Genomic DNA, 16,863 nt, shown 5'->3' on the forward strand with positions numbered 1-16,863 from the left:
GACTGCAACTCTGCTTCCTGGTCTCAACTCTGGATAGTGTTTTTTTTTGGCACGTTAATAAATTTGACCATATTTCTAGAAATGAGAGCTGCTCCATCCAAAGCAGGATGTCGTCTCCTAACAGGACCAGGTTTCCCCAGAAAATTTGTTTTTCAGTTATTCATGGTTTAATAAAGTCTGTCTTTTATCACAATAAATATCATACTGTGGACTGAGATTTTGATATAATTACATCATTACACCAACAGCTTGTTGCCTGTAAATACAGTCATGGTAAAAGGAAAGTACACTCTCTATAAATTCTAAAGTTCTACATATCAGGACACAATAATCTGGTCTTAAAATTAGGTCATTACAGTCTGAGGTGAGCAGTAACATGACAAGTTACACCCCGTCATTATTGTTTAACAAAAACTAAACCAAAATGCATAAGCAGTTTGTGGAAAAACTACGTGCACCCCATGTTTCAGTAGCTTGTAAAATCATGTTTAGAAGCAATAACCTGAAGTATTAATTTTCTGTGTGACTTTATCAGTCTGTCACATCACTGTGGAGGAAAGAGAGAGAGAGAGAGAGAGAGAGAGAACACGGAGAAAAAAGGACAAAACACACTATATGAATGTGCACTATGATTATGTGCACAGCCCCCTGATGACCTGCTTGTGTGGAGTAGCCAGACATTAGTCAAGGTCCTTCTAAGAGCAGGTTTCACCACTCCTCAGTTATCTTGGTAACTCCCTTGGGCAGTTAATTAATGCTATGTATGCATTACTAAAGACAACATTATAAGGACACTTAGTCTGATATACTTGCTTTCCTAACAAAGAGATGAGCCTCCCAGCACACAGCTCAAATTGTGTTGCTGCTGCAGAGTTTGCTTATAGATTTCTAGATTGGAGAGCTAGGTTCACAGAGCGCTTGTGTCTCTCTCTTACAAAACCTCAGTCTGTGGTAGCTGTGGATACCCCATCCCATCACCTCTACTCACTGAAATGTGTTTAATGTTTTATTAAACTTAAACTATTTAGTATAACTGATAAACTCCATCCCAACGACATGTAAATATTATGAAATCTAAAAGTACACAGACAGTTGGCTTGAATGCGATCATCATTCATGACTATATGAAGAAAAAAATGACATATTTGCAAGCATGTTTTGTAAATGTACGCAGTGAATTAATGCTTTTACATAAATGTAAATAAAGTATTTTGAAAAGGATTTAATTAATTTAGAAGTTAGTGTATAATTAATTTGTTCTCAGTCTTAAAAACACAGAAATATAAAAAAACAAGAATCAGAAAAACAAACAAGAATCAAGCACATGTCCCAACACTGACATTTGATGTTAAAACTATTTCCTGTACCCGAAACCCTCACTGAGGCTTTTTCACTGATGATGTAAATTGCTTGTAGGTTTATTCAGTATAAAGACAACAGAAATTACTTTTGAATTTTGTTGTCCTCGTCTCAGCAATCGCAAACAGATTTCTGATCTTTTCCTGGATGCCATTCCACGGAGTCTTACAGAAAATGACTTTTGGGGTCCATGTGAGCAGTCTTTATATTATTAGCTGCTTTTTGTGAATAAAAGCTGCCAATTTTGCCAAAACTCTAATCTCCTACCTATCACTTCCTACCTTGTTTTTCTCTCCCAGGTTGTGTCTCCATCCCTTACCTCCATTTTCTCTCCTCCTCTTCTTCCCTTTTTTTCTCCCTCCCTCACCTCCCTCCTCTGTTCCCTCCTCCTGCTCTGAGCCTGTTGCTGCTCACTGTAACTGGCAACTTTGCTTCTCTCCCCTTTTGTGGTGATGACAAAGGGGACCAGTGCCCTCTCGCAGGCTATGTTACAGGCTGTCACATGAGGCGGACACTCTGGGACGGCCCGGCGTTATCTACTGTGACAACTCCGATTACTTCCACAGCCTCCCATCTGATCAGCACATCCAATTCAATTAGTGGCAATTAGTCCTGGTCCTCCCTCCTCTTCCTTCTCCTCCCTCCACTGCCACCTACCTCCTCACTCACCCGCTGTGACTCTTCAAAAAAGCTGCCAGGCTTTGAACAACTCGCTGAACCGGACTGGCTGGTGAACAGCTTTAGATTTTGGATTTCATCTTGCAGCCCCCCGATCCTCTCACCCACCTCCCACCACCCCCGTCCTCATCCTCCAATTATCCAACACACACACTCACAATGACTCATTCACACATTCATACTCGTACGCACCACCAGAGCACATATTCAAAGTGACACATCACCTAGAAACCACAATTTTCCAAATATGAACTCCCACAGATCCAATTCAGCAACACTGAGGAATGTAGTGGATAATTTGCACGTATATAACCATGCAAACATGAAAGCTACAGCAAAACTCAGATCACAAATGTTCAAATGATTGCATGTGAGAAGCATGGCATTATTACTAAACTGTGCAGATTTCCTTAAACTTTTTGAATATATCTATATTCAATATTTCTATATCTCTTTTGTTTTGGTTTTCTGATTCTGCAAATGTTTTAATATTCATCTCATTCTAAGTTTTTGACCTCAACCACTAGCTATTTTGGGGAGAAAGCCTTAACCAGAGAATTTATATAAAACTCCAGTAAAGTAGGGACAGGACCATGTTTACCACTGTGTAGAATCTCCTCTTTTGTTAACAAGAGTCTGTAAATGTCTGGGAACTGAGGAGAGCAGCTGCTGGACTTTCAGGAGAGGAATATTATCTCATTCAGTCCTGGCTCTTTGTTGTATTTTTCATTTTGTGATGCTCCAAATGTTTCCAGTTGATGAAAGTTCTGGACTGCAGGCAGACCAGTTCAGCAGACTCTTGTACAATGAAGCCATGCTGTTGTAATAGATGCAGTATGTGTGTTAACATCATCTTGCTGAAATTACAGATGCAGATGTGAATTCTGATAACAAGCCGGATGGTCACTCTGCTCTTTAATCTGGGAGATGGAGCATCCATGTTTCCAAAAAGGAAAAGCAATTCACTATTGATTCGTCTGACCACAGAACAGTTTTCCATTTTGCCTCAGTCCATTTAAATCAGCTTTGAGCCCAGAGGAGATCATGGTCACATATGGCTTCTTCTTTGCATAACAGAGCTTTAATCTGTATTTTTGGATGACAAAAGTCAAACTGTCTTCACAGATGATTGATGGAAGTGTCCTTGAGCCCATGCAGGGATTTCCATGACAGAATCAGTCCGTTTTAAATGCAATGCCGTTTGATGGCCTAAAGATCACAAGAATCCAGAGGTTACACTTGCTACCACACTCCAAACAGCTGACAGACTGAGTGAGCACCTTCAGCAGCTAAAGAGAAAGATATTGCCCTGAGGAGATGGTGGAAACCAAAACTGGAGCTAAAAGAGCAGCATACAACAGCATTAAACATAAAAAGGTTGCTGGTTTTAGTCTTGTATAGTTTAATGTGGTGTTACACTACATTTTGAGTTATAAAATGTAAGGAAAAGTGTATTTTTGTTTGTGAAATATATTTTTCTACCATCGTCATTATTAATAGTCTATTGACCCTTCGACTTTGTCTTGTGGCCCCTTGTGGAGGCCTTGTGTTGGAACCACCAAGTTAGATTATGAATTTACTCATTAACAGAGTAATTATGCACAAACAGTGCTTCAGAGAATGTACCAGAAAATAGTCTGCACCAGTGCTCCCTCATTCCCACCCCCCACCCCCTCTTTACTGTGGGGTTGCGCACACCTGGCCTTCACAAATTAGGGCCCTGGAAAACCAGCAAGCAGAGAGAAAAGCGGGATGCATGGTGGAGCAAGGGGTGGGGAGGGGGGCGTTCGGTCGTCGGGGTCTTTCAGCATTCCGATGGCGCAAAAAGTTAATGACGGGTCTATTGTGTTGTGAGAAAGCTGGCCGGAGGACAAGTGTAACTGGGAATCACTGCCTGTGTCAGTGAGCAGCGACTAAAGGGGGCTGGCCAAAGGCTGCACTGAGTTTTTGCCTTATTTGTATCATTTACAAGTTTGCATTATGTCAAGCACAAAAAGTGCACTCACTCATCCCGGCTTCTGCAAGCAAACATATTTGTTTGGAGCAGAAAACCTTTAAATAATAAGCAGACTTTGTTTATTTGTGATAAACAAAACTCCTGGATAATTATGAGGGGCCTCAATGACTTATAGACTCTTTAGGCTTAAAAAATGTGAATGTTTGAATTTTAAAATCATTTGTTTAATCATATCCTTTCCCCTTCTCACTCCTTAATCCCTCCCTTTCCTCCCTCTTCGTAAAAGCCGCCCTAACACGCCCGCCTTCCCTGTAGGCCTTAATGCATGCTGACAGTTTCCCTCCGTAATTGGTGATCACACCCAGATGGATGGTTCCTTAATTTGTTGATCCCAATAAAGCCAGGCAGCTCAAGGGGAAAGGGGCAGCAGGGGGAGTTGTGCTGTGAGGTGGTAGCGATAGTGGGGGTGGGGCGATGCTTGATTTTGTTGGTTATAGATACAAGAGCAGTAACCACCCTAGGCTGTGGGCCCGACAGTTTGACCAGGCCTTTGTTCACACATCCGCTGAATAGCAGAAAAGGGCCCACCTCCTCTGCCTCAGCCCCCTCATTCCTCCTCCTCTTCCGTTTTTCCTCTTTCCCATTAATCCCGATCCGCTCCCTCTCTCTTCGGGTCCCTCTGTTTTCAGTCCGACCCGGAAAACACCACTGTGTGACCACTGGAGGATGTGTGTGTGTGTGTGTGAGTTTGAGCCAAGGCCGTGATAAGCAAATGACCTCTTGTGTCTGTGTGTGTCCTTTCCCTTTTCACTGACTAAACAGATTGCTGAAGTCACAGTGAATGAAGTATGAATGGAGGCAAAGAACTAAGTGAAGTTTCCAGGGTTATAGGTTACGGTCTGGGCAGGATCCTCTGATCATGTGTGGTCGTTTTGCCTCTATTAGGAAGCACGCAAATAGCGTGATGGACTGGGAAGAAGCAGAGACCCCTCTACTAATGAGGGCAACCTGCAGTGACCCCACAGATGCAGAGCATCTAGTCCAGCATGTTGAGATGATCTTTGTGAAGGGCTGAAATTACAGTAATATAAAAGTGAGACATTTTGCCAGCCAGAGATGATATAAGTTAGAAACAAAGCATTTAAAGAATCCTGAAAAGAAATCAAGAGGGAGATCTGTAAAACTAAAGACTTCAGTTACATGACACAGTATGACAAACTGCTGTAATTCAGATGTAAAATTTTATGTAATTTTATGCTTAATTTTATGTCATTAACACCACCTTGGGCAGCAGTGGCACTGTGGTTAGCACTGTTACGTCACAGCAAGAAGGTCCTGGCTTTCAATCCACTTTCTGGCCGACACCTTTCAGTGTGGAAGTTTGCATGTTCTCCCCGTGTCTGCATGAGTTTCCTCCAGGTACTCTGTTTTTTTCTCCCCACAGTCCAAAGACATGCCATTAGTGGGGTTAGGTTAATTGGTGATTCTAAATTGCCCATAGATGTGAATGTGAGTGTTTGTCTCTCTGTGTGCAGGCTGGCAACCTGTGGAGGGTGTACTCTGCTTCTTGCCTCATGACAGCTGGGATAGGCTCCTGATCCTTGAAAAGGATAAGTGGAAGAAACTGGATGGATGGATGATATAAAGGTCTGGATGAATTTCCTGCTTCTAAATTCAGATAAAACTGAAGTTATTGTACTTGTTCCCACAAATCTTAGAAATGTGGTGTCTAAACAGATACTTTGGATGGCATTACCTTGGACTCCACTGTGAAGAATCTGGGAGTCATTTTTGAGCAGGATATGTCGTTCAATGCAATGTGTTACACAAATACGTTGGACTGCTTGCTTGCATTTACATAATATTTCTAAAATTAGAAACATCCTTTCTCAGAGTGATGCTGAAAAGCTAATTCATGCATTTATTACTTCTAGGCTGGACTTTTGTAATTCATTATTATCAGGCTGTCCTAAAAGCTCCCTGAAAAGCCTTCAGCTGATCCAAAATGCTGCAGCTAGAGTACTGACAGGGACTAGAAAGAGAGAGCAGATTTCTCCCATATTGGCTTCTCTTCATTGGCTCCCTGTTAAATCTAGAAGAGAATTTAAAATCCTTCTTCTCACATAGAAGGTCTTAAAAAATCAGGCCCCATCTTATCTTAAAGACCTCACAGTGCCCCATCACTCCAATAGAGCACTTCCCTCTCTGACTGCTGGCTTACTTGTGGGTCCTGCCTCCCATTCAACTTAAAGCCTTCAGCATCCAGGTCCCTCTTCTGTGGAACCAGCTCCCAGTTTGAGGCCTGAACCTGGTTCTTCTGGAGGTTTCTTCCTGTTCAAAGGGAGTTTTTCCTTCCCGTGTGTCGCCAAGTGCTTGCTCATAGGGGTTTGTCTGATTGTTGGCATTTTCTCTCTATTATTGTAGCATCTTTACCTTACAATATAAAGCACTGTAAGGCAAGTGTTGCTGTGAATTGGTGCTATATAAATAAAATTAAATTTAACTGAATTCAATAAATAGAAACAATTTATGGCATTACGATTATTATCAGCACATCGTTGGGAGGAATGAAAGTTTGACTGCCATACCAGCAGCACCTACGAGCTGTTCAATACACAGAAATATCTGCTTTGGAGCAGCACTTAATAAAGATATGATACACTAACATGCCTTGGACACAGAAAAAAAACATAATTAGAAGAATCTTATTACACACAGAACAATAAAGAGAACATGAAATTCCTGATGATGATGATGATGATAATGATGATGATACTGAAATAAGCCAGAAACACAATCAATATCTGACAAGATGGTGAAGACAGTGAACGCTGTTATCTTCATAAAACTTCATTTATATGAGGCGAGTGTCCTTAAGCACTGAATGAGATACTCAAGATTCCAGTGCTGAGACGCAAGCAAGGACATACAGACACTCTATTAAGATTATCTTATACACATTATTAAGTACTTCCTTCGTGCTCTGCTTTCATTTTTCACCGCTGCCTGCATTCTGCTCATCATCACCTCACCTGTTATTTCCAAAAGCACTCTTCAGTCACGCTGAGTTGCAAATAACATATTCCTCCTCAGTGTTCCTGAATCTGTAACAAGCTATTGTCAGTTCCCTTGAATGCCAGCCTGTTGTATCTGAAAGTATGCAAAGCATAAGCTTTCTGCACAAAACCTTGTATTTATTAGATGAGGAAAGGTCTCTGCCGCGCATTAGCACCATGCATTACTCTTGTTGGACCTGAAGTAAAGGCAGAAAAGAAAAGTGAACAACAAAGCGTGTTTAAAAGCAGCGTTGATTTCCTCCAAGGTTTTAAGACTGGTTTTAAGACTGCTGACAGCAGCTAATGGGGGAAAGACTGCTTCAGTGTACAGATGCGATGTCCTGCGGGAGACAAATGAAGATGCTATCTTGTGTCCTTGAGGTGTGATCACTTTCTAAACCTCCACTGACCTAATCAGCAAGATAAGTGCAGGAATGGCTTCTCCACAAAAGCAGCTTTATACGCACAGTCAAAGCAATCAAGTCAATCTAGAGCTCTGTCCACTGATTCTCAGCACGACACAAAACAACGCTGGAATGTTCTCAATGCACTCACTGCTTGTTTCACATGATATTGCACCCGGGTTATCTGAATACAGGCTAAACGGTCAGAAATGTAAAAGAGGAGATGATGCAAATATGTGGCCTGCTCAGGCAAAACAAGGTACACGGGCAAAACAAAAAGGTGGGAGGGTGTCCTTGAATCCTCTGAAAATATAATCCACTGGCCTCTCCCCCTGTTACACCAATGCTCCAATTTACTGTGCAAAAGGGCAACTTCTGCACAATAAATTGTATTCTGAACTTTTAAAGTCTTCAGCTGCGCTTATTTGTATGCAGCAGGCAGACTCATTCAGCTCTGTGAAAGGCTGAGAAATTGAAATGTTACAATGCAATCATAGAGGGTGCGTGCAACCACAATGCCACAAAATTACAACTATTATGGGGTCACCTACAAATCTTTGGCTTAAATGCCTGTGTGTCCACATTGTGACCTGCATTAGGCCTTGATTCTAGTGTTTGCAGATGGGACCGAAAATGAAATACTTTCATCCTCTGAAAATGCAGACATGTTTGTGGTTTACACTGCAGTGCATCAGCAAACCTTGAAGTATGAGAAAATGCTGCAAAATTAAAATGTTTTTAGAGACACAATTTCATATCATATTGGAGGACGCACTCATTTGACTGTATTTTGTAATGTATGAATTTTACACATTTTTTTTTTTAGCACTGTAGCTGTTCAGATTTGTATTCATCATGCAATACCATCAGGGAGGCATCTGATAGATCCCAAAATCATTCTGCGTAACGCCAGAGGCAGAGTAAAACCCAATATTCAAATTTTCAATTCAAGGCGAGGTTCATACACAAGAAGGACGTCAATGTGGTGAACAAAACTGGCAAGGCGCAGATACAAAACCAAGGTCCAAAAGCAGATTGAGTCTTTACATGAAAAACAAAAACAGGCCAGACAGAAAGGACTTTCAAGGAGAACATTAGGAAAAGCCTGTGAATGCTGACGTCTGCCTGAAAAACTATCTGGACAAACAAAGGAAGCATAGAAAGGGTTATGGTCATAAATTCTAAGGTTTTACAATATCAGAACAAAATAAAAATGTTTAACAGATAAATACAATATCAGATGAACAACAATACATGCCATATTACACAGTGTCATTATTTATATGACATTAATTAAGCCAAAATGCAGAAGCAGTGTGTGAAAAACTAAGTACACCCTTACTGCTTCCATAGGATTTAAGAGGGTAAGTAGCAGCCAGGTGCTGCTAATCAAATGCACTTGGTTAACTGATCTTGAGCGAGTGTGAGCGCCTCCATAAAAGCAGAGGTTCTGGCAGTTAGCTGGTCTGGAGCATTCAGGTGTGTGTTAACACGATGCCACAATCTTCTCAAGAGTAGACATCCCAGCAAATTCACTCCAAGGTCAGATGAAATGCAAAAAAAAAAAACAACTCAAGAGCGTCATTTCAGACTCTACAGGCTGCAGTTAGCGTGGTAAATTTTCATGACAGCACAATTAGAAGAAGACTGAACAAGTGTGGCTTGTTTGGAAGGGCTGCCAAGAGAAAGCCTCTTCTCTCTAAAAGAACATGGCAGCATGGCTTAGGTTTGCAAAGTTACATCTGGACAAACCACAAGACTTCTAGAACAATGTTCTTTGGACAGATGAGACCAAAGTGGAGATGTTTGGCCATCATGTACAGCACCATTTTTGGAGAAAACCAAACACAAACACCTCAGACCAACTGTCAGTATGGTGGTGGACAGGTGATGATTTGGGCTTGTTTTGCAGCCACGGGACCTGGGCACCTTGCAGTCATTTAGTCGGCCATGAACTCCTCTGTATACCAAATTATTCTAGAGTCAAATGTGAGGCCATCTGTCTGACAGCTAAAGCTTGGCTGAAACTGTCATGAAACAATGCAATGATCCCAAGCACAGCAGCAAATCTACAACAGAATGACTGAGAAAGAAAAGTCTGCAGTGAATCAGTCACAGTCCAGACCTCAACCTGGCTGAAATGCTGTGGTGGGACCTTCAGAGAGCTGTGGATAAATGAATGCCTGCAAACATCAGTGAAGTGAAGCAACATCATAAATAAGACACTATCCAGAGTTGAGACCAGGAAGCAGAGATGCAGCAGAGATCTTACATGCCTCCCGTAACCCACAACTGGTTGAGGCATATGGTTGGCCCTCCCTGAGTCTGGTTCTGCCAGAGGTTTCTTCCTGTTTAAAGGGAGTTTTTCCTTCCCACTATTGCCAAGTACTTGCCCATGGGGTTGTCGGGTTTTCCCTCTATTATTGTCAGCATCTACAATGTCAGCTGACAATTTCACAGTCCTCTCTCTTACCTGGATCCATATCAGTGATCCATGGTGGGTGAGATTACAGTCTACAGTTTTTGCCCAGCAGACATATTGTTTGATATTACCACAGGTTATGACTGTATGTGTCATTTGTGGTGTTTGTCTAATTTTCTTTTCTGATTCCAGTATAATGTGAGTCTTTCTTCATGTATAGTGGATTCTTTGGTTTTCTGTTTATAGTGAGAAGTTTTAGTTTGTGTTGTTGTGTGTTTTGGTTCACAGTCAGTCTCCCCGGTGTTTGTGTTTATGCCTGCCTCCATCTCATTCCCATGCTTACTTGGTTCCTCTGTGTTCTCTTGTTTCTGGCATCTTGTTAAGTGTTTGTATTCATGTCTGTTGGTCTCTTTTGATTATTTCCTATTTTACTTTGAAGGTTGATGTGTGTGTGTGTGTGTGTGTGTGTGTGTGTGTGTGTGTGTGTGTGTGTGTGTCCCATCTTAGTTTTGTTCTCTCTGTCATCCCTTGATTCCCTGCTTGTTGTTAATTGTTATTAATTACTCTCAACTGCATCTCATCTCATCACCTGTTTGTGAATCAGTTCATAGAGTATTTATGAGTATTTATCGTCTTGTCTCCTCTTTGTCAAGACTTTTCCCTCATGTGCAGCTAAGTCCTGGTAACTAAAACTAAACTGACAACTAAAACTGTACATGAAAAGAAATATTTTAGTTAATTAAAATCAAAATAAAATCAGACTTTTGGGGAAGCAATTTTGTGAACCTGGAAAAAGGACTGAATCCTTAGTTTTAGTCTTTATCAGTCTGGTAAAAAATTTGTTATCGCAGCTTGCCAGATGAGGGTTTGAAGGACATATTTACTGAGACCTCGGCTGTATGATAAGAAGTATTTGCTTGATTCATGAATGGTCATAATAGTGCAGCAGCTAACTTAACATTACGGGGAAACTGTTCAACCACGGATACGAGTACCAACATTGGAGCATACTTGAGATTACTCTCTGATTACGTTTTTGATAAAGCCCATTAGCTCTTTGAAAAGGAAGTGATTTTTTTCTCCAGATAAAGTAAACTAGACTTGTCTTTTGAATGATCTCAGTGTCAGATCATACTTCTTTGATCTTGTAGCAGTCGACTTTAGAAGTCTCAATTTAAACAGTTGTTGTTTTTTTATAATTTGTGACCAGGGGTGTAGTAGTGAAGAAAATACTATTTGTTTCAGCCACATCTCTTGGATGGACTCCTCACACTCCTCACTGGTTACTTAGTTCTCACCTATGGCCCCAAAAAGCTCGTTGTTTTTAGAGGCCCAGCATTTAGAGTGGGTTGTCTACTGTTCAGAAAGTTGGTGATTCAATTCGTAGCTCCTGCATTTGTATGTTGACATGTCCTTGGTCGAGATACTGAACCCCAAGTAATCTGTCCAAAGACCTGCTTTTCAGGTTAACTGGGGATTTTAAAGTGGCTGTTGGTGTGATGGTAAATTTTATCTAGCTCTCTGTGTTAGTTTAAAAAAATTGATGACATGGTGCGTGAGCATGAGAGAGCTAAACAGAGGAGGAAGGAATCTTCATGCATCAAATACGTGAAATTTTCACGGGAATAAATTGGCACCCAATGAATGTTAAATGTCCGAGCCTAGCTGTATGTGTCACATGGATAATAAAGGGATGACAGAGTGATCCCTCAACTGCAACTGTCACCAGACCATTGGAGTAACGTGTAACATGTGTGTCACTACAATATTTAGTTTTCCTTGAAACAAAAAAAACTCTGAAGAAATTTTTAAGTTATAAATTTTACTTAATTATAGTCAAAAACATTAAATATCAAGAGTAAAACCTCTGAAATTAATCCAGTTTGAAATTCTGCAGTAAAACAGCTGTTTCCTGACATGGAAATGATGACTAACTTGGAAATTTTTGAAATTAAAAAAAATTCAAGCAGCTAATGGGATTTTTCAAATGAATGGCTCCAAAAGGGCAAACGCTTGTATCCACTTTTGAAGGATTGTTTGAGATGTAGAAGTTCCAGAAGGAGAAGTTTACATGTGTGCTTAGTAAGCTGAAGGCCACGGGTTTGATTCCATCTGGAGGCCGGTGTAAAACTCTGCCAGCTGTGGTGACCCATTATGACAAGGGGGCAGATGAAAGTAGCTTAGTCTGTCTGAAAACTGAAACCAATGATAAAAAACACCTTTAAAACTGCTCTTTTAAATGGCCAGCAGGGGGTGACTCCTCCGGTTACCAAAAGGCTTCTGTCCATGGCAAAACAGCTCTCAACTTCCTCCCTCTGTGACCTCAGTGAACATTTTCCTGATGACTTTATGGCCTCAATCACTAGTTTCATGTCATACTGAATAAAACATGAAGCTCATTTTATAAAGCTACTTTCAGCTGCTCCCTTATTCACAGAGCAGGTCGCTCCGCATATTTGATTTGGCAGATTTTTATGCCGGATGTCCTTCCTGATACAACCCCCAAAAGGGACTTGTGTCTCTTCCAGGGATCTTTCATTCATTGGGCAAATGCATAAACCACATTTTTGTAAATTATGGTGTGGAGGATTATCCACGGCACACTCATTGGCTTGTCAGTCACAGTTTGTTAGCCAATGAGTGTGCTCACTTGTCACTTCTGGTTTAAAACACCAAGATGGTGACAGTGAAAACGTTCAACTGGAGGCTATTAATTATATTAATGGTGGCTCTGTTCTGGTCAATTATATCCAAACAAGTGTGACAATGAGCCCATTTGCACACTAGCAGGACACTGAACCTAAAGCAGCTATATGAAATTCAGACCTCTAAAACCCATGGTCCAATATTGCTCTTAGTGTTGCCGTTATGTATCTCATATCCACTCTTTACCCAACTAAAAAAAGACTTCCCTCATCCCCGGTTGTTTCCCCTCTCTCCTTCTGGTCAGTGGGGTTCTTAGGAATGCAGCCTTGAATATTTTGGAAGAGCTTAAGCACAACTCTTGTGTGACTCTTGTCAAAACAAGGAGCCATCACTTAGTCCATGAAAGCTGAGAGAGCCAGGTGGGCTGGGGGCCTCCACTGAGGTCTCTGCCCTGAAGGTTACCCCCCAATTGACCTCTGACCAGGCAGTGGCGTCCCTGCACAAATTGCTTAACCTGTTTTTCTCTGCATTAAGTTAATTCACAGATCAATTTCATTTTGATGGTGCAGCTTCAGTGAGTGTTCTGACACTTGTAACTGAGTGATACACAGGTTAAAAAAAAGCCTGTGTTGTTCATCCGCTCCTTCACACTGTGGGACTCTATGCAGGTTACGTTTTTATTTTGAAGGTGGATGTTCTGCAGATGGAGCTAGCTGAGAAGATTCACACATAAAACCCTTCTGCATGGCCATTTTCTATCTACATGTTCCTATCACCCCTCTTTTCATCTGCTCAGTCAAATTAATCCACCACCACCCCCCCCCCAACTGCACGACCCCTGACCCTGCGCACCTCTTTGAAAGTCACATGACCACGCAGGTGTGGAGGGGTCTCTGCCCTGGCCGACCCCCAATTAGTGACCCTAATTAGTGGAGAGGCCCCCTGATGGGCTCAGCCGCTTTATCAGAGGAGGAAGGAAGAGGGGAAAAGGATGGAGGGATGGAGAAAGACAAGCGGGGGCTAAAAGGTGGGGGAGGCAGGACAGCGAAGCATTCCTAAAGACCTGTGGACCAAGCACACACACGCACACACACACACACACACACACACACACACATCCGGTGCATATTAAAAGAAAACAGAGGAGCTGTGGAGCTGAAGGTTCATTTGTTGATGCAAAACAAACAGCTTCTGAGTGCTGATGTGGAATTGATCTGATGCTCACTTACATGAGCCTGGTGTGAGGCACCGAGTGCAGACTTTATATTCTTCTTTTTCATTAATCCCTCGCTCAGTCCTTTGTGTGATGAGCTGTTATCAGAGTAAAAGAATCACAGTACAAATAAAATAGCCCATCAAAATCACACAATGTGGAGGATTTTTTTGTTGTTGTTGCTGAAGGCTTTCATTTGTCCGCTACCATCATTGATGGAAATGATGGTATCAACTGTATGTAAACACACTTTTTTTTTCCCATCACTCCTTCAAACTGCAATTTTCATTAGAAACTTGCCATTGTAGTGATCCTGGGTCTGTTTGCCCAGTGTTCTGGTTGTATGTTAAGTTGTTGTTTATTGTGGAGCAAATTTGGGTTTTGTTTTCCTTTAAGAGATTCTTTTATCATTGTGTTTTTCGGGTTTTGCTGTGTTATGGGTTATGTTCCTGGTTTTAGTGTATTTGCACCCTCAGGCCTCGTTAATTTTATTCCTGGTTAGGTTTGTTTCCCTCAGAGTATCTGCCTCCTGTGTCAAGTCTGCGTTCTTGCCTCTGTGCCTACCTGTTTCCTGTTTTACTTTGCTAGTCCTTTGTCCCGTGTGCTTCTTGTCCAGTTTGGCTTCCTCTTGTCTTGTCTTGATTAATTATTTCCACCTGTTCCCCACCCTGTCATTATCCTGTGTTGTATTTAAGCTCTGAGGTTTCCTCTGTTCATTGTCGCATACTCAGTGTCAGTTAACCCTGTGTGCGCCGTGTGTTTCAAGTGTCAGGTTTTGTTTTTTCGGAGTCTTGGATTATGTAGGTCTGGTTCGCTTTCAGACAGTTTAAGTTCAGCCTTCTCCTTTACTAAGATTCAGCAAATAAAGCTGTTTTCGGCACACTGTCTACTGAGTCCTGCAGTGGGGTCCTATATTGCCTATACCACACAGTGACAACCATAATACAAAAAAACCTGTGCGACTACAAACTCATACAATGTCAGCAGCTGAGCAACCAAAATTGGCACACAGGTACAGTTTATACCCCAATCAAATATTATGTCATCATGTTGCCTGTGAACCACCTGTGAAGGGCTAAAATAAACCATTTGAGGCATTTATGCCCCATAACATCTTATAAAAGCATAGTATGATTTAAATTTTATGACAATAATGTCTCATTTATACCCACAAAACTTTCATTATCTGTTACATATTTTGGCATCACCATGTTGCCTAGCAACCACCTATCAATGGGCTAAAATCAGAGAACAAACAATAATGTAACATAGGTACAGTATGTACAAGCAATATTTCATACTGACAGGTGAGACTAGCCAGCGTAGCTGATTGGGTCATATTGATTTCAACCTGTATGAGTACTGTGCAAGAGTTGCAGTGGTTTCTTGTTTGATGGTGCCTGGTGATGGTGAGGGTTCAGTCTTAATACCTACTGATAAGATGTCATAAATGCCATAAATGTTGCAAATGCTCATTTTGGAATAACAGTCAGGTTTTCCCTAACTATTCCTTTGTGTTTATTTCAATCTGTGATGCTAACGTTATTAATTTAATATAATGAGGTCTAAAAATGTGAAATTACTCTGTGACACACGTTTTTGAACATCAGTCTGTGCAAACAGAAAAATAGAAAATCACAGCTTCAGGATCACAGCCAAGGGTTAAAAATTTAATTAAAAACCCAAATTAGAGGTGAAAAAAAAATATTTTAGTTGACAGAAATAAAAATAAATACTAGGATTTTGAAAGCAAAAAAGAAAACGGCCTGAAACAACTTTGTAAACTGATAAATCTAAAATAAAGTGAAAATACAAATGAAATATTCTTCATTTTTATCTTTATTGTTTTGGTAAAATTTGTCAACCTAAACTGCCTGATGAGTCTTTGGTGCATATTTACTGAGACCAAGATGTTTACATACTGTCGGTCAGCTACCTTTATAAGCAGTTGTGTTTGGTCGTATCTATTTGGCCTTGTCTAAATCTTTCCATTCACAAATACCCTCCATGTTATCATCATTTAAAAGACTAAGGCAGAAGCAAGCAAACACCACACAATGCTAGCACCAAAATAACGGCATTTTTATGACTATAAAAATGATTATTTATGAAGCGTATAGTCCTAAGTGAAATTCATGCTGAAACAAATACACTCCTCAACCACCATAGCAAAAATAAATTTTAAAAGTAACCAAGTAAAAAATCCTCTGGTTTCTGTATCAACATGTAAAAATTCAGTAGTGTTAAAAAAAAGTGTCATTTTCAGACTTTATCTACCTTACAGTGGTTTTGTATCACTGTGCCTGTGGTGGTTATGCTTTTGTTCTGCTGTTTTTTCCCTTAAAAAGTTCAGCACTTTTTCAAAAATTATTGTGTAAAAAAAGAAAAGTTTAAAAAAAAAAAGTAAGTCTGAAATAAATTACAAAGTTTGTGTTAGTCTTCTTATTCACAAAGGAATTTACTCAATAATTCTGTTATTGTTCAACGTTATTTAATGCCTCGTTTTTTTTTTTGAATTGTTGCATTTTAACTTGGTTACTTTTATTGGTATTATTGGTTCAGTTCAGCTGACTAAAATAAATTGCATCATCAGTTAAACTGAGAGGTTGAAAATTGTCTTAATTTCCCTTAAATTGCTACAAAGTTGCATAAATTTCTCCAAGAGCAATCCTACAAATTGACTGTTGCATATCAGCGCCTAGCAAAACAATGAGGCTTACAAAGTAAAGTGTTGTTTTTCACCTTTAATATGTTATGACAATGTTTTGATAATATGCTTTTATATTGGACAAAATGCAGATTTTAGTATTTTCCTCCATGTTTTCTTGTGCAGTGTTAAAATGCAGTGTTAATTACTACTTCATATGGTTGCTGATGAAATTTAACAACTAAAAAGAAACAAACAAACAAAAAAAACAGTAAAAACCCAGTGAGTTCAGCCTTGTTACTCCTCTCTGGAAGCTGTTTACCACCAAAGTTTCTTCCCCTGCTTTTTCTCTCCATCCCCACCGTGCTCTGCGCCCCCAACCCCTCTCTAAAACAGCCCACCCATCTGGTCTTCTTTCTGCTGGCCCTCTCGCTTCTCCCTCACTCAAATAAAGGTGCCAATCACTATAATTGGCACCCCA

The sequence above is a fragment of the Archocentrus centrarchus genome, chromosome 18 (assembly GCF_007364275.1).
Source record: "Archocentrus centrarchus isolate MPI-CPG fArcCen1 chromosome 18, fArcCen1, whole genome shotgun sequence".
Classification (NCBI taxonomy): domain Eukaryota; kingdom Metazoa; phylum Chordata; class Actinopteri; order Cichliformes; family Cichlidae; genus Archocentrus; species Archocentrus centrarchus.